The sequence below is a fragment of the Muntiacus reevesi genome, chromosome 7, assembly GCF_963930625.1.
Source record: "Muntiacus reevesi chromosome 7, mMunRee1.1, whole genome shotgun sequence".
Lineage (NCBI taxonomy): Eukaryota > Metazoa > Chordata > Mammalia > Artiodactyla > Cervidae > Muntiacus > Muntiacus reevesi.
Window position 1 is genome coordinate 82,611,741 of NC_089255.1, and position 22,379 is coordinate 82,634,119.

The 22,379-nt window shown below is 39.3% G+C and overlaps 1 protein-coding gene across 5 annotated transcripts in view; it reads right to left on the minus strand.

Annotated features, from left to right (window-relative positions):
* Positions 1-22,343, minus strand: part of AREL1 (apoptosis resistant E3 ubiquitin protein ligase 1) — a 52,466-nt gene extending 30,123 nt beyond the window's left edge. For 2 of the 5 annotated variants that reach the window (XM_065940780.1, XM_065940776.1), the window contains exons 1-2: positions 22,188-22,343; positions 2,737-3,055 (exon numbers count right to left, since the gene is read on the minus strand). The gene's annotated coding sequence lies outside the window, so the exon portion shown is untranslated. Of the gene's footprint in view, positions 1-2,736; positions 3,056-5,363; positions 5,382-19,918; positions 20,019-22,187 lie in introns of those variants that run through there. The other 3 variants (XM_065940777.1, XM_065940779.1, XM_065940778.1) reach the window with 3 other exon arrangements.
* Positions 22,344-22,379: the final 36 nt, after the last annotated feature.

Consider the following 22,379-nt stretch of genomic DNA (forward strand, 5'->3'; position numbering starts at 1 on the left):
CTATTGAGACTGGTGTCTCAAGTCCTACCAGAAAAGAAATCCACACAGGGAACATTAGCACTATCAATACACATGGGTTACACTGCTCTCCAAAGGATCTACAGAGACAATATACTAACTCAAAATTTGAGATCACAACTAGTGAGGCTCGTTCACGAACAAGTATCTCATCTCCTAAGCTGAAAAGCTGCTATCATCTCTCCAAAAGCATCTGTCTGTGCCTTACAGGATGTACTAGGCGACCTGGTAGAATCAGAACCAGCAGTTTAATTGTCTCAGACACTCCCTCATTTGGATGTCATTCAATCTGATCCTGGATGTGAACATTTAGTCCTCAGCAAAGTTACAGCACTCAGTAGAAAATGAAATATATGTAGGTGATGCTATGGACTTGTGTCTTAAGTCCCTTACTCCTTGGAGGAATAAAAGCAACGCTAAATTTATGCACACTTCATGAGGGCTGGGGAAATTCCTATGTACTATCTCTGACAACTACAACAACATTTCTGTGAGAGGCAGCTGACAAGCAGTAAGTCAGAGCCCAGAGACCAACTGTATCATCTGTCTAAGCTTCAGAGTTCTCACTGCTGTAAAAAGAATTGAGGTTTAATAATTCCTAGGGTACCATCTCCTTTAGTGTGATAGGACTTCAATATAACTCTCCACAACTATCAAGACTCTTAAAAAGTATAGCAAAAAGAACAAATACAGAGGATGAGGGCATAACTAGACTAAAGCTAGACTACCTGGGTTCAAATCCATTGTCTGCCACTCACAACTTATTTAATCTCTCTATAATTTGCCAGTTTCCTTATCTATCAAATGGGGCTAATATCTGTGTGTACTTCATTGGGGTACTGTGAGGATGAAAAGGGTTAATATGTGTAAAGGGTTAATATGTGTAAAGGGTTAATACGTGTAAACAACCGAGAATGGGGCCAGTGAGTTCTCAGTTTTAAAACTATTACTATAACTGTTATCAATAGTAATAGCAGCATCACTACTTCTTTGCTTCAGAGCCAATTAGAAACTGAGGGAACCTCTCTATAGGGTCACACTTCATTCAACAAGAAACGCATCAGAACTACAAGAAAGGCTTCCTTAAGCCTTCCTAACCATACTTAAAACCTCTGCCTACACTGGCATTCTTTATACTGTTCTGATTTCATGTTTGAAAATTTTTATAATCAAGAGTTAAAAAAAATTGTACTAAAACAATTCATCCAACAAATATTGAGTACCTACTTCATATGCCAGATACTGGGGGGATGGTATCACACAACAGCCATAGGCTCAGTCCTCATGGCTGATAATCATAAACTTGGCTTTGTTAAGACCTTGTCATCTTCTCCCGACTCACTTACTGCTCAACCAAATCATCGCCAGTGATCTAGATCACCTACATCTTTTCCAATACTACTTTTCTATTCCAATTTCCTCTGTTATTTAAAACTCAGCATACCAATTTTTTTTAAAATTCTCTTCTCCATGAAGCCACCCTGTGACCAGGGAATTAGCTGTCAATTCATCACTCATTAATGTGATCTTTATGAACAATCCCACTTCTCTACAATACCATTCCAAAAAAACCCCCAACAATACTTTACCCAGTTCTCAATTTTGCCCATGGTCATAATCTAAACTTGCCTTCTGCATCTTCTCTCTTTCTGGATGCTGTCACAAAGCCTCCATGCCTCTGGGTACAGGGTGTTCCTTTAGGGTGACCCCTCAAATCACTTTTATTCCAGATTCACTTCTTCTGTGGCAGCTTCTGTCCTCTTACTGTACCTGTGGTGTGCTCTCTGCCCCACCTCTCCTCCCGTCCCACCTCACAACAGTAAACCCGTAACCTGCAACCCCCGTTATTGAGTCATTACCACAAGCCAACAGTGTACTGTTTCACAAGTTAGCCTAAATAATTGTCACCAATACAACTTGGTAAAATGAGCGTTATTATTCTCATTTTACAGACTTTAAAAAAAAAAAAAAGCTAGGGTTGGAAAAGTCGACTTGCTGAACATCTCCCAGCAGGATAAGTGACTCGAGCCCATGTCTAACTCTGAAGCCCAGTGTTCTTAACCTCATCTAACTGTGAATCATGAAAAAAGAGTGGAGTCATACAGATAGTGAAGTATTTGGGGAGAGAAAAGATTTAAGAAAACAGGTAAAAGAAAGTATGAAAAACATTACCCAATCTTACCAAGGCTAAAATTAGAAAGACAAATGTTTATGGCCTCCTTTTTAATCTTTTGAAATAAAAAATAAAGCATTACAAAGGAAAATGGAATGCAGTACCGATTATCTAATGCAGAAATACCACTTGCTTACTAAAAGATCCCGGGCAAGCTGCTTAATACTACAGCACTTTGGCTCACATTATCTAAAGAGGGAAAGGGGAAATACTTGAAGCTATTTGTCTCAGGGGAATGTTAGAAAGTTGACTGACATGCATATTCTAAAACTCTTTGCCTTTTTTTAGTACAAAGATTTATAATTACAGTATCAAATAAATTTTAGCCCTAACATTGAAGATCCAGTGTGAAAAAGTCAATTCCCAGAAATGGAGAACTGATTTCTTCATACTTGAATCTGCCCTGCTGGGAGCAAAGTCAATTCTAATTGCAACTGTGCACGTCGATGCTAGCTGGCCCTTGCTAAGAAAACTCAGAAACTGGTCATTGAGTCCATATTCTACATCCTAATAACAAGTGAACCTTAACTAGTCTATCACCTTACCTTTAAACGAGGGCCCATGTTCTAAGAACCAAGGGGAGCACGTCTATTCACCAAAGCAGGTACCTTTCGGCCACTTTCACCTTGTCTTCCAACTTTCACATGAGAAAACAGCTGCAAGGTCAACAGAAAGTGTTTTTCCATCAGATCTTCAGGAAAGGTGTGTCACACAAGCAGAAGGTCAATGTTTCTGGAATGAACTGCATGAATTCCAGGGGAGAGAAACATAATCCCCAAATATATCATCCCTGGACCTCTTTCTAATGCAGGGTGCAGTCAGCTGCAGAAGGGTGCATCGGGTCTGCTGTCTTAGGATCCTATCCTACAAAGAAAAAAAAAAGAGTCAATGGAATAGGTTTTTATTTCTCAAAGAAAACTCCCAGCAAACAACAAAGAAGAGGTACAGAATAGGCAGTGGAAACCCTGTGGCACTAAAAATAACCAAAGGCAGGTGAACTCTGACCAAGTTTTTCCCAATTAAAATCACGAGAAAAGCCAAGAGGTGATCTCCCCACCTTAGCTGGTCACTTCCCAGAAAGGAGCTCTGGCACTTCAGTTGATTCTAACCCTTCAGCAGAAGCAAACTAGAGCACAGACTTAAGAGTGAGTCTCCTCCCAACCACACAACCAGTTTCACTTTAATGGGACTGGGAACAAGGTGAAGAGAAATGAAAGGAGACGATACATGGGGCTGGGTTGCAGGGGGCCTTATATGCCAGAAATAAGGAACCAAGGTATCACTCAGCTGGAAAGAGGAAACCACCCAAGAGCTTAAAAACTTAAATCATCCAAATAAAAAGTAAATAAAAAAAACCTGATCAGTCAGCCTATATACAGTTTGTTCCCTTTGTGCCCATGTATGCATTTCCAAGAAAGGGTTAAACAATACTGACTTTATCTTTAATACTGACTTTACCTTTAAAATTTTAGTAAAATTTGCTACTAAGAGTGAGGGGAAATTTTCTGTGAACATTCAAGATAAAGACACTGAGTAATAAAGTTGAGTAAAGTCAATCTTTACTGACCAAAGATATTCATGAACTAAATGTGGCGGAAAGGGGGTTCTAGCAAGAACAGCCACCATACAAGAAACTACTGATACTAAGTGAAAAGAGACAGTCCCTTTCCACATGGCAGAAGCTGTTCTCAGGCCTTCACATGTATTAACTCACAACCCTCAGACATAGACACAATGATCTCTATTTTACAGATGAGGAAACTGAGGCATTTTCTCAAGGAACTTTCTCAAGATTACCACAGAGCATAGTAGACTTGAGTCAAGCCCAGACAACCTGGACTCAGAGGCCATGCTTTGGATGACCACTCTACTGCCTTTCTATAATGGGAAACTAAGAAACAAAATAAAAAAAATGCTAATAAGAGCAAAAGAACAGAATGTGTGAAAGCTACCAGATCAAATAAGTTGGCGAACTTTTATAATTAAAAATAAATAAGCATGTGTTATTATTTTAAAATATGGTGATAGACTTGCCAAGTACATCAGCCAAAACCTGGGTCAACTAGCAATTGGAACCAGTTTAAACGAGCCACAAACAAGAATTACATAAACTATAAGAGATCCATCAGAATGTAATATAAGCATTAAAAAAATGACACTTTTAAGGAATAACAACACAGTGAATCACTCACAAAATGTTAAATGAAAAAGCAAACACAAAATTATTTACATTTACATTGTTAAAATATTACATTATATAAAGACTGGAAAGAGCAACATAAAAATGTTCATAGTGGTCATCTCTTGGTGTCTGGAATTACATCTTTTTTTTCTAACTGTACCTTTTAGTGTTTTCCAAATTCTTTTTTTTTTTTGCTCTCACCATGTGGCATGTGGGACGGATTGAATCTGTGCCCCCGGCAGTGGAAGCAGAGTCCTAACCACTGGACTACCAGGGAAGTCCCCCAAATTCTTAATGATAGGCAGACATATAAGAAGTTTCTATTTCTGAACAAATACTGTGTGTTTGTGTTTTTTTCCCTAAAAAAAGGGAGATCTTTTTTTTTCAGGCAAGAGATCTTTATTTTTCAACCAAGGAAACAGTATTTTAAAACTAGTTAAATACAATAGAATGTACTGAACTTTTATTTTCACTCATAATGATCTCAGTGGGTCTCCAACCCTGTGATCAGCTATTTGATTATTAAATCCAGTAACTCCTAGATCTAACATCATCTTTATGGTGCCCCACCATGAACTGCCACACTTACCCCTGTTCCCCATGCTTCAGCGCTTCTAGTGAGCTTCAAGACTCAATTCAAGCCCCCACCCCCTTTCCTGGTCCAATTTCTAAGACCCTCTGAGGACTCCCCACACCAGGCAGAACCAACCACTTCCTCCTTTGTAATACTCCCATGCTGAAGATACCTCTACTGAAGCATTTATTAGTCTGTATTATAATTATTTGTTTATTCAGTAGTCTCTCCTAATGAACTGTACACTCCCTGAGGACACTTACTGGGTCTTACTCATCTTTGCCTCCCAGTGACTAACATGGTGTTCAAAGTCATCTCAGAGTCCATACTTTCACAAGTTCCCCAGGTGATTCCTATGTTTCTTAAAATTTAGGAAGCATGGCCTCGACTCTAGAGCAGCCAGCCTGAGAAGGCACCTACTGTTCTGCACCTCTCTGAGGTTCACAGGTGATGCTGACGCTGCTGGTCTGCAAACCATGCTTTCAGGAGCAGTAAGGGTCTACAGCAGGAGGCGTTGGCAAACTATAGCCTGCAGGCCGAATCCAGACAGCCACTGGGTTTTGTTTAAAAAAAGAAAAAAGTTTTGTCAAAAAGAATGAATGCAGCCAAGTTCCTTCGTTTACATTCTATCTTTGACTGCCTTTGAACTACAACACAGAGTTGAGCAGTTGCAGCAGAGATGTATGGTCTACAAAGCTTTCCTATCTGACTGTCTGTCTACAGAAGAAGTTCACCCATTTCTGGTAGATGACTTAGTTTTAAAGTTACATAAATGTGGTAGTATTAATAAACTCATTTTCATGTATAAAAAAAAAAACAGAAAAATCACCTTCCAGTTCTACTGTCCCCTCTTAAGAAAACAGCTATAAAACTGGCAATTTTATGTAAATGTGTCTCCTGGCTAATTTCAACTGTCATTTAAAAGTTTTATGCCTTCCATACCCCAAACAGGCATTTTATACAACCATATCCCGAAGTATGTGCTTCATACAATCATGCTTAGATTTCATCAAGGCTACAATTTCCTAAAACCAACGAGTGCCTCAGGGACAAATACTATATCTGGATTTCTAAAATTACTGCCATACATACTGACTCTGTCGCTACTTTTAAAGTGCTGTTCTAAAAAGCAGAGATCTACTGTATAGCACAGGGAGCTCTATACCCAGGACTCAGGAATGACCTACAAGGGAAAAAATCCAAAAACAGTGGATAGATGTACATGTATAACTGATCCACTCTGCCGTACACCTGAAACTAACACAACATTGTAAATCAACTATAATCCAATAAAAAATTCATTAAAAAAAAAAGTATGTGAACGTCCACTTCAGAATTCAGGTACATAAAGGGACAAAGGGATAGGCAGAACACAGGAGTACCAAATAACAACCACCGAGCCCCACAGAACGAGCCAGGACAAGACAAAGACGGGTGCTCTGTAAGATGTCAGTCTCCAGCGTCTTCCACACAGAGAAGTGCCGACCTCAAGTCCACGGAAGTCGAATAAAAAAACACAAATCATTCAATTAGCCAAAGGCCCACAAGTTAGAGTGGCCCAATTGAGGATGTTCCAAGAAATATACTGCACCATCAGACACTTGAGATTGTTAGTTTACCTTTTCCTTTGCTTAAATTTCACCCTTGGTTTATTCTCCCCATTCCTAAATCCCACCATAAAAGACCACCCTCCCCCGTCAAGTTTATACTCTTGAGATATTTATACAGTTGTGTATTCCTGCGACCTTGGCTCAGCCAAGTTATAGTTTTCATTTGTATTCTTTCCTCATCCATCAGCCCCTCCAGTCTCTTAATCATTCCTGTGGGTCTTCTGTGAACTCTCTCCAGCTGCTCCCCAGCGATCTGGTAATGAGGTGCCTCCAAATGACTGCAGCCCTCCAGGAACAGCCTCGTTAGTCAGAACAGAGTGAGCTCACCCTCCTCGGTTCCATGACATAATACTCCCAAGCAGACGATCCCCCAAAACAGAAAGCTAGGATGCTGCTGTATTAGACTATAACCCATTCCACGCTTCCTAGATCTGGGCAACGGGGCATGCCAGGAGACAGAGGATAAATGGACACATTTCCGCTTGCATCCAGCTAGAGGATGAGGTGGATGGGGAGAAAAAAGTACTCTCATGTTATAACAAACTCATTTAGATAACAAAATAGAATGCAAAATATGCATGAGTTTCTAAAGATAAAACATGGACATGAACATGGACATGTTCAAAACATTCAGATGCTTTGTGTCACTGAGGCAGAAAGGCTACTTCAGGCTCTGTTCCCAGCCCCCAAAGGGTTACACACCCACTATCCTCTACCATTAGAGGTACCAGAGCTGAAAATTTTGAAAAGCACTACAACCCCCATTCAACTACTGGTATACTACCCCATTACCACTCATTTCATATACTCACATTTTATTTTTTCTATCTTCTTCCATCCCTATACATCTGTATTTTCTCTTAGCTTAAACGCAGTTTTAGCAAATTCACTACTGACATCTTTCAGTTCAGTTCAGTCTAGTCACTCAGTCGTATCTGACTTTTCACAACCCCATGGACTGCAGCACACCAGGCCTCCCTGTCCATCACCAACTCCTGGAGTTTACTCAAACTCATGTCCATTGAGTCGGTGATGCCATCCAACCATCTCATCCTCTGTTGTCCCCTTCTCCACCTGCCGTCAATCTTTCCCAGCATCAGGGTCTTTTCAAATGAGTTAGCTCTTCGCATCAGGTGGCCAAAGTACTGGAGTTTCAGCTTCAATGTCAGTCCTTCCAATCAACACCCAGGACTGATCTCCTTTAGGATGAACTCGTTGGATCTCCTTGGAGCCCAAGGGATTCTCAAGAGTCTTCTCCAATACCACAGTCCAAAAGCATCAATTCTTTGGCACTCAGCTTTCTTTACATAAGTCCAACTCTCACATCCATACTGGAAAAACCATAGCCTTGACTAGCCCAACCTGTGTTGGCAAACTAACATCTTTAGGTTCTTCTGTATCATTCATTCTTCATTCATTTTTTTTTTTAAATACTGTGTGCTAAAAGCTAAGGTCACAAGGACAAGTAAGACAGTCTTTTCTTTTTTTTTTCCTCGTGGTCCAGTGGTTAGGACTCAGGGCTTTCACTGCTGTGGCCCTGGGTTCAATCTTCAGTCAGGGAACGAAGATTCCGCAAGCCATGTGGCTTGGCCAAAAAATTTTTTTTTCTATTTTGTAGCTTTTAAATTACATGTAAAAAAATAAAACAACATGTATATTGAAAAACATTTTAAAAATTGCAACTGTGTAAAGTTAAATGTTAAAAATTCCCCTCACTTCCCTTTCAATGCAGGTGTCACAAGCAAATACCAGCAAAAACCATTTTAACAACTTTATTGATATATAATCCAAATATCTTACAATTCACCTATTTAAAGTGTACACTTCATTGCTTTTTTAGTAAATTCACAGGGATGTGCAACCATTACCACAATCCTAATTTAAGGACATTTTTTAATCTCTCCAAAGAAACTCAGTACTCATCAGCTTCCCATCACCACCTCTACCCCCTTCCAACCCTAAGCAGCAACTACTAATCCACTTCCTCTCTAAAAGTTTTTTTTTTTTTTTTGCCTTTTCTTGGACATACCATATAAATGGAATCATATAATATGTTGTCTTTTGTGTCTGGTTTCTTTCACTTAGCATGTATTTGAGGATCATCCATGTTGTAGCATGTATAAGTACTCCATTCCTTTTTATTGCTAAATAGTATTCCATTGTATTAATACTGCGTGTTGCATTTATCCAGTCATTAATCACTATTAGCAATTTAATACCCTTCATGTATTTGTTCAGATTTGCCTGGGTTTAAGTCCCTACAGGCCTAGACGAGTGACTCTGGGTAAATTATAATCTCTCCAAGCTTGGTTCAGTTTCCTCAGCAGTAAAATTTGGATAACAAAGGAATCTACTAATAGAGTGTCATGACTGTACTGTCACAGTAATTATTATTTGTTGAGCACTCAATATGTGCTAGGCACTTTAGATATCTGATACAAGATTTATACACTAGGGAATTAAGGTTAGGAGAAGTTACATAAACTCCCAAGGTTACCCCTAAGAAAGTGATGGAGGTAAATAGAATCACAGGCTGCCTGGAAAGCCTGCACTGTTAACTGTTAAAATCATGGAATAGCAAAGCACTTATCAAGAACCTTGCAAAGAGAATGTTTAGTAAATGATAATTGCTATAACTATAAAAAAGTGGGAAAAGATTAGCAATTCAGTCATTGTCTAAAGACACCAACCCCACAAACTTCCCTGGTGGTCCAGTGGCTAAAACTTCATGTTCCTGGTGCAGAGGGCTTTTGTTCCATCCCTAGTTTGGAAACTAGATCCGGCATGTCACAGCAAACACCCAGAGAAGCCGAATGAATGAATGAATGAATGAATGAATAAAATTTAAAAAGATAGCATCTTAAAAAAACAAAAGACACCTGTCATTCTCATTTTGGCATATTTCCTTCCAGTCTTAAAGGAATATTTCAAACATACCAAAAATCCAGAAGACACTGATGGTTCTGTTGATGTCTTTTTTTAAGAACACAAAACTTAGTAGATTAGGTGGTTCTAGCGCCAATACTCTTAGATATTTTTCCCCATGCTCATTTTTCCTTAAATTACTAGTCATACCACATCATTTTCCATCTTTTAAAAATCCCATCCTGAGCATTTCCCCAGCATATAAATTATGCTACATGATTTCTCATGTCACATATATTATACTGTATGGGTGAAACAAGATTGATCAATTCCTCATTGCTGAGTATTTACACTCTATCTCAGCAACATTATCATTACACATTGATCTTTCTTCAAGTATCTGATAATTCCCTTTCGGCAAATTCCTAGAAAGGCCGAAAGGTCGGAGACTGTAGGTTCTCATTAAGGTTCTTTACAATTCCCTGCTAAGTAATTCCGATGAATGGGAAATGGAAGGAGGCTGAGGTTTGTTTCTCCCCCCACCTTTAAAATGTTTTATTCAAGTATAACACACATACAGAAAAGTGCACCTATGCATGCAGCTCACTGGATTTTCATAAACGGAACGGAATACACCGCATACCCGGCACCCAGGTCCTGAAATAGTGCGTTTCCAGCAGCCCCGGGCTGCCTCGCCCCTCGCCATGGCTACCATCTGAGGAGTCTTTAAAGCTGGAAAGATCTGGTAATCCAATTATATCTTTGGAAACTTACTAAACTAAGTTAATACTACTTCTATACAACCTAGACAATGAAAAGAAAACAATATGAGCTTAATGTTCACCCAAACGCTTAACATTCTGATTCCTCTCAACCTCCATTAACCCTGTCCAGTGTGGGAGACAGATAATACAATGTAGCGAGTGCACAAAAGAGGAAAAAAACAATGTGTGGAAGGGAAAGGAAGGAGAGAGGTAATCTTGCCTGAGTGGGGAAGTCTTCACAGGTGTGGTAATGGGGCTGTTACCTAACAATGAGTAGGCCATTTGCAAGGCTTTGGAAAAAACCAACAACCAGTAACCTAGGTGGAAGGAACAGACTAAGTAAAAGTACTGAGTCAAGAGAGAGTGATGGAAAGCAAAGTGTTTGGAAAACCACGGGGCTAAACCAGGGTGCCTGATACTAAGTACAGCACAGTGCAGTGGTCAAGAGCATGAATTTTACAATTAAGTGATCCCGGACAAGCTATTTAGCTTCTCTTCTGTTGCCTCAGGTATAACATGGAGATGCACTGAGAACAGGAAGGAATTCAGCTGCCCTCGGGGAGCAAGACTTGGAATATACAGGAAGGGAAGGCGGGTTGAGACTGGAAACTAGGCCCAGGTGACTTGGCACGGCAGGAGAGCCCCAGGGGACATGGCTCAATGTGCTACCCAGGCTTCGGGCCTGCCAGGTTATGACGGCGGTTTGTGCCCAAGCCGCCCAACCCAAACAGATGAGCAAGATGGCAGTGAGTGTACCTGAGGGAATATGACTCAGCCAAGTTGCACAGCTTTCACTTATAATCTCTCCTCATCAGGAAAGGTGAGAGATCCAGAGAAATCTCATTTTGAACCAATGACAGCAACAACCCAAAACACTAAGTTTTCTGAATTCTTTTTCCAGTATGATGATAAAAACAAGAATCCACCTCTACTGAGGACTTACTACATGCCAGCAGTTTGAAGTATTTCATGTATCATCTCATTTAACTCTCAACAGCAACCGTGTAAGGTAACCACATTATGATGCCTATTTCATAGTTTAGGAAATGGAGGTACAGACTGCTAAAATAATGTGTCTGTGGTCACTAAGTTGACAAGTGAAAGAACCAGGCAAAGTGATCCCAGAGTCTACCCTCTTATATACGAATATTGATGCATCAAGAACCCCCAAAAGGGGTAGGGAGGGAGAGACATTCTTACAATAGGAAGAATGAGAGTTCAGAAGTATTTAATTTGGAATTTTAAAGGAATATGACTTCATTTGATTAGACTCTAAACAACAGCAACAAAGCCACAAGATAAGTTTTTTAACTAAGGGAGTAACAGGGTCACATATTTAAAGAGAAGTAACTCTGGGGGCAATGTGAGACTCTGAAGAAAAAGATCAATGGCTGAGAAACAAGAGGATGCTGTCCAAGGAAGCTTCTAGGCACTGGTCATGACGTAGACAGGAGGAGACTAGAGTGTGCTCTGTTTCTGTCAGAAGCAACAGGATCAGTGATCTTCGAGGCAGAAAAGCTCACGGAGAGCAAGAAGACAAGGACAAGTCAGGATTTTCTATGCTTGGGAACCTGGATTAATAATGACAGAGAATTAAGGAGGCAGAGCAGATATGGAGGGAAGGTAATGAGTGCAGAAGTGAACTTAAGTTTAAAGCGTCTACAGGATATCCCCTGTCAATGCAGGAGACAGGGGCTTGATCCCTGGGTCAAGAAGATCCCCTGGAGGAGGAAATGGCAACTCACTCCAGTATTCTTACTTGGAGAATCCCATGGACAGAGGAGTCTGGCGGCCTTTAGTCCATGGGGTCCCAGGGTCAGACATGATTGAGCAACTGGGCAGGCACATAGACAGAACATATCCAGATGAGGACATCCACAAGACAAGTGGAAATCAGCATCTGAAGCTAGAGACACCAGGATCCGGAGGGCAGTCAGAAGACATGGGGAATGGAGAAAGACTGCTAGAGGGGACCAACTTTAGATATGTCCTGCCTTTGCCTCCTCAGAGGAGCGAGCAAATCAAAATGAGAAGAAACTCAGAGGAAAAAAATTTTTAAGTAATTTATTGGAGGCAAAAGGAAGTGATGGTGAATTGTATTCTTCTTCTAGGAAGAAAGTGATGGTGAATTGTATTAGACCAAGTAAAGATTTAGGCAAGAGGGGGGAATTCAAAATCAGCCCTCACATTTTTTTCCTTAGTTATTTGGAACTCTCATTCTCTGACATAGCAACGTCTTCATGTAAAATTTATATTTTATCTCCATCTATTTTTGCGAATAATATTAATTTAAACTTGACCCAACACATAACTAGTAAGCTCTTTGCAACTCAGTTCAGTGATATTATTATTTCAAAATTATTTTAATGTCTATAACAAATTCAGATCCAAACTCTAAACCCATTCTCTAATTCTATATAAATCACTAGTTAAAAAAAAAACAACAAAAACCTCTTTGTCAAATCTCTTGTCAAAATCAGTTTCCCTAAAGTGTCATTTATATGTAGTAAGTCACCAATTTAAAGCATACAATTAAGAGTTCTGACAACTGTATAAGGTAATGCTATAAAATACAATCATGATCCAGAGCATTTCATAATCCCCAAAAGTTCCTGAAGACCCTTTGCAGTCAGCCCCGCTCCTCCACCCTCCTGTACAACCACTGATGTACTTTACTTTGCTATAGTTTTGCCTTTTGCAGAATGCCTATAAATGACATCACATTGAAAATATAGCCTTTCATGTGTGATACAACACTTCTGAGCTCCACACATGCTGTTATTTATATCGGTAGTTCATTCCCCTTTGCAGTAGTCACCCATTATGTGGGCATACAGTTTGTTTATCCATTCCCCAGGAAAGGATATTTGGAGGTTGGGGCTACTATGGGTAAACATTCAAATACAAGTGTAATGTGGACATATGTTTTCATTTTTCTTGGATAAACAGCTAAAAGTGGGACTGCGGGCTCATGTAGTAAGTATACATTTATCAGAAACCGCCAAACTATTTTCCAAAGTGGCTGTACCACCTTGCATTTCCACCAGCAGTGTATGAGAGCTCCAGTTACTGTATCTACCTATGCTTGGTATTATCAATCTTTTAAATTTTACCCATTCTAATAGGTGTGAAGTGGTATCTCACTGTAGTTTTAATGTCCCGAGGACTAACAATGCTGAGCATCTTTTCCTGGGCCTGCTGGCTATTTATAAAACTTCTCTGGTATCCAAATCTTCTGTCATTTTTAAAAACTGAGCTGTCTTCTTACTATTGAGTTGTAAGAGTTCTTTTAAATTATGAATATAAGCCCTTTTAAGATGCACATTCAGCAAATATTTTCTGTGACTTGCTTTTTCATTTTATTAACAGTGTTGCTTAAAAAGTTCCTAACTTTCCTAACTTGATGAAATCTAACTTATAAATTTTTTCTTCCTTCTATAGTTTGTCCTTTCTCGTATCTTATTTCTTTAAAAACCTTTGCCTAACTCAAGGTCACAAAGATTTTCGTCTAGAAATTTTATCTAAAAGCTTCATCTAAGAAAATCTCGTCAAAGTTTTTAACAAGATTTTTCTTTAAAATGCCTGCATTCCATTTATCTCATAATTAGTCACACAATTTTATTATCCCTTTGTTTCTTTTAAAATCAACCTCCCACATTACCAAGCGCTATTGAAGTTATAGTCTATTTCAGAATTGGAAAGATTTTTATCTTTTAACAGATGTTCTCCTTCTTCAATCTAATAAATGGCATTTCTAAATGTAGGCAAGATTTTAGTCCCTCGGTTCTCTTCAAATTGACATAAAACTTCTGGACCCCTGACATTGGTTCTTAAAAGTAACTTTACATTTCTTAATTCAACTTGGATTCCATTACATCAGTCTCTTTAAAATAAGCCAGAGCTCTTCAGACTCCAAATTAAATGAACAGGGTATACGAAGTTCTATTCTATGCCCCTTGGAATAAAATATAGTTCATAGAAGGAAAAAGGTATACAAAGCTAACGTGACTAAAACAGGGAGAAATGAAATGATAAGTTATCATTATTCATTTCCTAACTTCACAGGACGTCTGGAGAGAAACAAAATAGAAAACTGGCCCATCTAGGCCCCTGTCACAGTCTTTAAATCAAGAAAATAGCAGCTCTGATTTACAACTCCCTCTTACCCTGATGCTTTTTTCTATTTACCAAGCTGACTCTACTGTACCCGATCCACAGATTTAGAACAGGCCCCTGTGTTCCCATACCATGGCAGCTTTTATGCTTAGGTGACCCTGGGCCACCGAATCTTGGTTGTAACAGGAAAAAATTTAAACTAATTCTCTGAATCTGACAAGCCGTCTCCCTCAATAAGTCTAGGAAGTTTTTATTTCATTAACTGTGCATGAAATGGCAGGCAAACAGCCAGATCTACGGCCCAGTGGGGTGAAACTACAACTACCACACATATACTCAAAAGCTAACAGTTTCTACCTCTACTACCATCTATTGGGCTTCCCAGGTGGCGCAGTGGTAAAGGATCCACCTGTCAACGCAGGAGACCGATAGACAAGGGTTTGATCCCTGGGTCGGGAAGATCCCCTGGAGAAGGAAATGGCAACCCACTCCAGTATTCTTGCCTGGGAAATCCCACAGACACAGGAGCCTGGCGGGCTACAGTCCGTGGGGTCACAAAGAGTCAGACACAACTGAGCAACTTAGCACATGCACGCACGTGCAGACATACACACACACACACACACACACACACACACACACACACACTACTATTACTTTCAATTCTACTCTTATTTTTTAAGGAAAATAAATTGTTTATATAATCAGAAGAAAGAGCAACCTTAAATGAGTATTTTATACTTCTCTGATTAAGATTCTGGGAAGAAAAACTCAGCTAGCCACAGAAATGACCACTTAAGAGGTCTCAATTTGAAGGAGAAACTCAACACATGTGGCATTCAAAACGAAACTTCTGTTGACCTAATAAATAATCAATGTTACCAATCGAGGACTTATTAATTTCTTCAAATGTGTATTAAGAACCTATTACATGCCAAGCAACATGCTGGATGCTTGTTGTTGTTCAATTGCCAAGTCGTGTCTGACTCTTTGCGACCCCATGGACTATAGCAAGCCAGGCCTCCTAGATTCCAAAATAAGTAAGATAGTCCCTGACCCCTTAGAAACACACAATTCAGTAAAGAGGAAGACAAGAAATAAGTTCCATGCAGTAAAATCTATAAGGTAAACACACGGTTTTAGTAGAAGCCAAGAAGGGACCCACAATCAGGATCAGCTCTTAAGCTTCTCAGGAAACGTTACACCACCCTCCTGGGAGCAAAGCCAACTCTTCCACTGGCTTAACACTGCTTTGAGCATCAAAGGCTACAGAAACCACCTATGTGGTACTGCTTATTCTCAAGGTCAATGACTTTCCTCAGCACTGGTCAGAGAGGATTATTGGACCACATACATGGCAAAGAAAAAGCTCAGTGAAAACCCCAATCTATTTATCAAAATCATACATGATCTAAATGCAGTGTGATATCCTGGAACCGAAAAAGGATATTGATGGAAAACTTTGTGAAATCCAAATAAAGTCTGTAGTTCAATTCATATCAATGTTAATTTCTTAGATGTGACAAAATGTACCATGATTATGTAAGACATTAACATTGGGAGAGGTTCGGGTAACAGGTACAACAGAAACTCCTTGTACTATTCTGCTTCTTTTCTATAAACATAAAATGGTTCCAAAACAAAATCTGGTATTAAAAAAAGTACATATGGTTCCCCACTTTCCATTCACACTCCCCCTTAGGATTCTGATCATGCCTCCCAACTCATTGCTCCAATTCAGGTAATGCTTGCTTAAAACGTTTTCCAAAACCTTATCTGTTAAAATGGTTTTCTACAAACCATTTATGTAGCCCAACCGGGTTTCCTTCTTCACCAGGATATAAAAAACCAGATCACACTTGGAAGGTTTTAACTGTCTTCCTAACAGTTTTACCACATACACCAAGGGGTATCCTTGGAGCTAATCCTTCAAGCTAGGCTTCAGCAGTATATGAACCAAGAACTTCCAGATGTACAAGCTGGGTTTAGAAAAGGCAGAGGAACCAGAGATCAAATTAACAACAAATTCTCTGGATCACAGAGAAAGCAATAGAATTTCAGAAAAACATCTACTTCTGCTTCACTGACTACACTAAAGCCTTTGACTGTGTGGATCACAACAAGCTGTGGAAAATTCTTAAAGAGATGGGAATACCAGACCACCTTACCTGCCTCCTGAGAAATCTGGATGCAGGTCAAGAAGCAATAGTTAGAACTTACGTGGAACGACTGACTGGTTCAAAATTGGGACAGAAGTAAGAGAAGGCTGCATGCTGTCACCCTGTTTATTTAACTTAGATGCAGAGTACATCATGCAAAATGCTGTGCTGGATGAATCACAGGCTGGAATCAAGATTGCCGGGAGAAATATCAACAATCTCAGATATGCAGATGACACCACTCTAATGGCATATAGTGAAGAAGTACTAAAGAGCCTTTGATGAGGGTGAAAGAGGAGAGTGAAAAAGCTGGCTTGAAGCTCAACATTCAAAAAATTAAGATTGTGGCATCTGGTCCCATCACTTCATGGCATATAGAAGAGGAAAAAGTAGAAGCAGTGACAGATTTTCCTTTCTCGGGCTCCAAAATCACTGAGGATGGTGACTGCAGCCATGAAATTAAAGACACTTGCTTCTTGGAAGCAAAGTTATGACAAACCGAGACAGCATATTAAAAAGCAAAGAGACATCACTGTGATGACAAAGGTCCTTAGAGTCAAAGCTATGGTTTTTCCAGTAGTCACGTACAGATGTGAGTTGGACCATGAAGAAGGCTAAGTGCCAAAGAATTGATGCTTTCAAATCATGGTGCTGGAGAAGACTCTTAAGAGTCCCTTGGACAGCAAGGACAGTAAACAAGTCAATCTTAAAAGAAATCAACCCTGAATATTCATTCAAAAGACTGATGCTGAAGTTGAAGTTCCAATACCTTGGCCACCTGATGAAAACAGCCAACTCACTGGAAAAGACTGATGCTCTAAAAGACTAAAGGCAAAAGAAGAGGGTGGCAGAGGATGAGATGGTTAGATAGCAGTGCTAACTCAATGGCCATGAGTTTGAGCAAACTCCAGGAGATACTGAAGGACAGAGAAGCCTGGTGTGCTGCAGTCCATGGGGTCACAGAGTCAGACATGACTTAGCGACTCAACAACAACAACAATCCTTGGAGTTAAACTTCCCTAAGTGGACAAGCCAGGGGTTTTTAAATAACCTGGGCTGGATCTCTGGATAAAAACAAAGGGAGGGACACAATAGAAAATGCTATGTATTATTAAGTTACCTTTACCTAATCTCTGACCAAAAAGAATAATGAATAGAAAACACAATGAAAGCATGAGGAAGGACTTTTCCAGAAGCCGAGAGCAAACTTAAACCTCTCATTTCATTGACCAAAATTGAATCGCATTTCCTCTCCTAAATTAGAGACTGGTAAAGATGGATGGAATGATTCTTAGCCAACCAGGCCCATTCTTTGGTATGAAGATGTGGTTGGCTTCCCCTGAAGCACATGGCTGCAAGGGAGGAGAGAGAATACATGGAAGAAAAATCTGTTGGGAGGAAATGGATGCTAGGGTTAGGGAGGTGGAGAAAACAACAAAAAGAATCCTCTGCACTTTATAACCACAGTAGGCTAGCAATTGAGGAATTTTAAGTGTAAAAGCAACTTTTAAAATGTGATTACTTTTGCTAGCACGTGTATTTTCTCTTGCTTTGTCAAAGTTCTTGGGGTGGACAAGGGAGCTTATACAAGTGCAAACAAAAAAACAAAAACAGAGAAGTATGGCTAGTAAATATCGAAGAGTAGTGGGCTTAGCGTCCGGTGGGTAGGATATGTGGCACCAAATTCATGTTCCTTGTATGGTTCAGGTGGAATCAGATGGCCTTGAAGACATACAGAAGCATAAAGACAAGTCATCTAGTTAAGCTAATCCCAATTTTTCAAGGTAGCAATATATTTTAAATGCTTTTTAAAGTGTTTTATTTCATTCTTTGTTTTTAAGGCTAGTCCAAAAAGAACTACCATTTATTAAAGGATAAAAATACATGAATATGCATTGGGAAGAGAAAGTAGAAATCACACAGGAACACTGTATAAGATCTTAAGAGTACCAAAGTGAGAAGGAATCTCAAAACCATTAGTTGAGTGAATATACTAGACCATTTAATCTTTTAATAAAATTTATTGTGTCAGTATTTTAAAAAATACAGTGAACAGATGTTGACAATTAGCATCTCAACACCAAAATGCAAACTGCAGTGAAATGAATGCTTCAGCTAAAAGCTCTGAAAAACATGGTACAAATTCCTCAACTTCTCAAGGTAACAAAAATACATATTAAAATCATATGATACTGTTCCAATTGAGGCTAAATGGCAAGCCATATACCTACCATAACTGTTTGGTTTCTAATAACTAGATGAATACTTATCTCCTTCTGTTAAAGCACATTTTGTAGCACAGGCTTCAAGAGTCCCATCAGGAAAATGTCATGGAGACACAACACCGTATCAAGCCCCAGGCATGCTCACATATACACACACACTACAATAAAGTTAAATAACCTCAGAACTTTGGAAACTACTATGCAAAAGAACATTAGTGAAGAGTAAACAAAGAAACAAAAGAAAGACAACTGAAATTTACATCTAAACTATTTGATGACTGAAGTCATTTAAAAGATAAATTGATGCACTAGAATCCATTATGGTCATAAAATTCAATCTGTTATATGTTATAGCACTAAATAAATATTACATAACAGTACTCTGACCTGGTCCATTTCCAGAAAGATGAACAGGTAGAATAAATTCTCTACAATATTTCAATTTGCTACCCCCAATACAAAATTTTTTAAAAATTTTTTAATAAAAAGTTTTATAGTTTAAAAAAATAAAATTTCAATTTGTATACCTTGGTTCAACCACCTACCATAATTTATCTGTTCACAACTCTTTCTCTAATACAGGCCTGAGTTCTTGAAGAATAACCAACACATTGCCTGGAGCAGAATGGGCCTCCAATAAATGCCATTGAATGAATGAACATGCAGCAGTAACGTACTTCTCAGGTTTCCTGACAAACCAGTTCAATATCGATATCTTACAAACAGGGACTGCTGTACATATACCATGCTACCACATTTAGATGCAGTCAAGCTAACTGAGAAATAACTAACAGCAACTAATGTTTGTTGGGGAAAAAACTCCTATTACATGAGTGTAAAGGGACTTTGCTGGTGATCCAGTGGCTAAGAATCCACCTTGCAACACATGAGACACAGGTTCAATCCTCGGTTCAGGGAACTAAGATCCCACATGCTTTGGAGCAACTAAGCCCTCACGGCTCAACCAGAAAGTCTGTTGACAGCAACAAAAGATCTCACATGACATGACAAAGACCCTGAGTGCCACAGCTAAGATCTGATGCAGTCAAATAAGTAAGTAAAGAAATAGATACATCTTCTTTAAAAAGTGTAAAAACTAACTTGAAACAGAAGAAAATATATGTGATTTTTTTTCCTCAATGGCCACAAAGTGAATATACATCGAACTTTCTAACACCGACATACAAGATTCATCATCCAAAATTTTAAAAAGCAATTTGTTAACAACTTACATTAGTAAGTCAGGCCAATTAGTGAATGGAATGAAGTCCAAGCCTAATTATGTGTTCAAACTGTGGGTCGAATGCCTTGAGCAATTCTTTCTTTTCAAGACTGCAGAAAAGAACCAAACAACCCTCTTGACTGCTGAGAAGGACTAAAATCACTAATTTTTCTCACAAGTATGTAATCAAAATCAATTACTTTCTGCTCCCACCCAACACAAAGCAACACCATCTGTCCCTCCCATCACTACCAAAATATGCTGTAGGATATCCTGGTACTTTAATCTTAGAACATAAGAATCTTGGATTGGAACAAAATTACAAAGTAAAAAAAAAACAAAAAACAAATAATATTTTCCTAAGTATGTTCTCATCCTCCATAGTATTCCCACACTAATTTAGCTCCCTACCAAGCTTTAACAATCAAGGAAATCAGAAAAGTCTCAGAATAGATATTACACACTACTTGTTTTTTTAAATTTGTTATTGTTCATGGAATTCAAAATTCAGGGTACACATTACCAAGAGAGTGTTTTTCTGTCGATGCCTGAATTTAAATGCAAATTACTATTTAATTATATGCAATTTTCTCTCTAAACCTATATATAATACTAATCAGTCTCTAAATGTTCAAAATAAACACACCGATCATGTTTACTTAAAAAGCTTATTGCCTAATCACCATGAGGTTCTAATGCATCAGAAAAGTTGTGGCTATCATGTCACCATGACAGCTTGGCAGAAAGGCTGTTTCCAAAAGATTAGGAACTTCTAGTAAACCACAAATGGGGTAAAGCAGGAGGCATACACAGTATCTGTAGATGCTTCCATAACAAAATTATTTCAATGTCAAAAATTCAGAGCCTACAAAGTCAAATATGTGCCCTACAAAGCTATCTACATGCATGCATGCCTAAAAGGGAAAGTAGGAAGAAAACTGTGTACTCAAATCAACTCAAGAAATCACCCTGCAAATGAGCTTTTCAAGAACTGAAAATGTAATAAAGTTCTTGAGGTTATAACACACTCAAGTTCCAAAACTGAGCAACTATATTAAAATACCATTGGCATACTTTGACAGAAGACACACAATGATAACAGAAAATACTTTAATAGGGTTTACTCGATGTGAACACACTTCTAGGGACTTCCTGCTTTAACTCACTTAGTCTTGATTACTAACAGCCATTCTTGTAAGAGAGATACTATTTACTTTACAAATAAACTGAAGCACAGATAAAATCACCCAATAACATACAAGTAATTAGAGGGCAGAACAGGGATTTTTAAAACCCCATCAGTCAGACTCCAAAGTCCATGTTAATACACTATTTTTCATGATAAGGCTTATGCTGCTATGGTCAGCTTTTTTTTCTTTAACCTCATAACCTCTTTGGATTTCAAATATCAGGACAGCTTTGTGCAGTAAGTATGGACTGTGGAATTAGACACAAACAAACCCCTGAACAAAGTCCAGGCCTCACCTTCCCATATGTAAAATGGGGGTAACTGAACTCAGTGTGAAGGTCAAAGAAGGTAATATAGTTAAAATACCTAATACAATATATAGGATCTGTGTTCTTAACGTCAAGCGCAGAGACCTAGAGGGTTCACAGATAGGCTTTGAGGTCACCAGTCTCATAACTGTATGACAAATGTTGCAACGTGTACCCACTTATCAAAGAACTGTCCCTGGATCTTCGAAAGGTTAAGAACCGCCAGAGTACCTAAAAAGGTACTCAAAAAAATGGAAGTTATCTTACCCTTCTTGTTCTCAAAAACTCTCATCTTTTCCATGAAAGATAACACACCAAGCCTTCAGAATACAATGCTAATTATTTCCCAACATTTTCCTGGCTTGGTAACTAGTAACACAGGCAAGCGTCTGTCTCGATTTTTCTAGAGGCAGTCTAAAGAAAGCCCTCAAAGCCCTAAAATGCTGCCCCATCCCTCATCCCTCCATCCCTCATCCCTCATGGCTTCACCAAGACGAATACACGGTATTCACTCGGGGGAAATCACGAGAATCGTCCACTTGGCTACTCCAAGCACAATGCCGGCTGGGAGAACCAAGGAGGAACCAGAGCCTCCGCGGAGCACGATAAAGACCTGATGCCGCCGCTGAAGGATGAGGAGAACGTGTTTCCCCCAAACCTACTGGGCAACCCAGAATGTCGTCCCCTCTACCCTTGTCCTCCCTTCTCTCTAGAACTCTATAATGCAGGCAGCTCCTCTGGGCTCTGCCTCGTGCTGGAGTGATGTAAGAGGAAAACATTACCCAAACTGGGGGTGCAGCACGGCGAAGTCTCAGCTCTGCTACCCTGGGAGGCGGCGGCAGCACCAGCAGAAAATACGGCCCTAGACCCTCCCACTCAAGAGAACCCAGTACAGATTCCCCAGCCAGCAGCTGGGAACCTGCTTCTGGGCTTTTCCGTTTCCCAAAGCGGCTTCCGTTTCCGGGCTAGTCTTT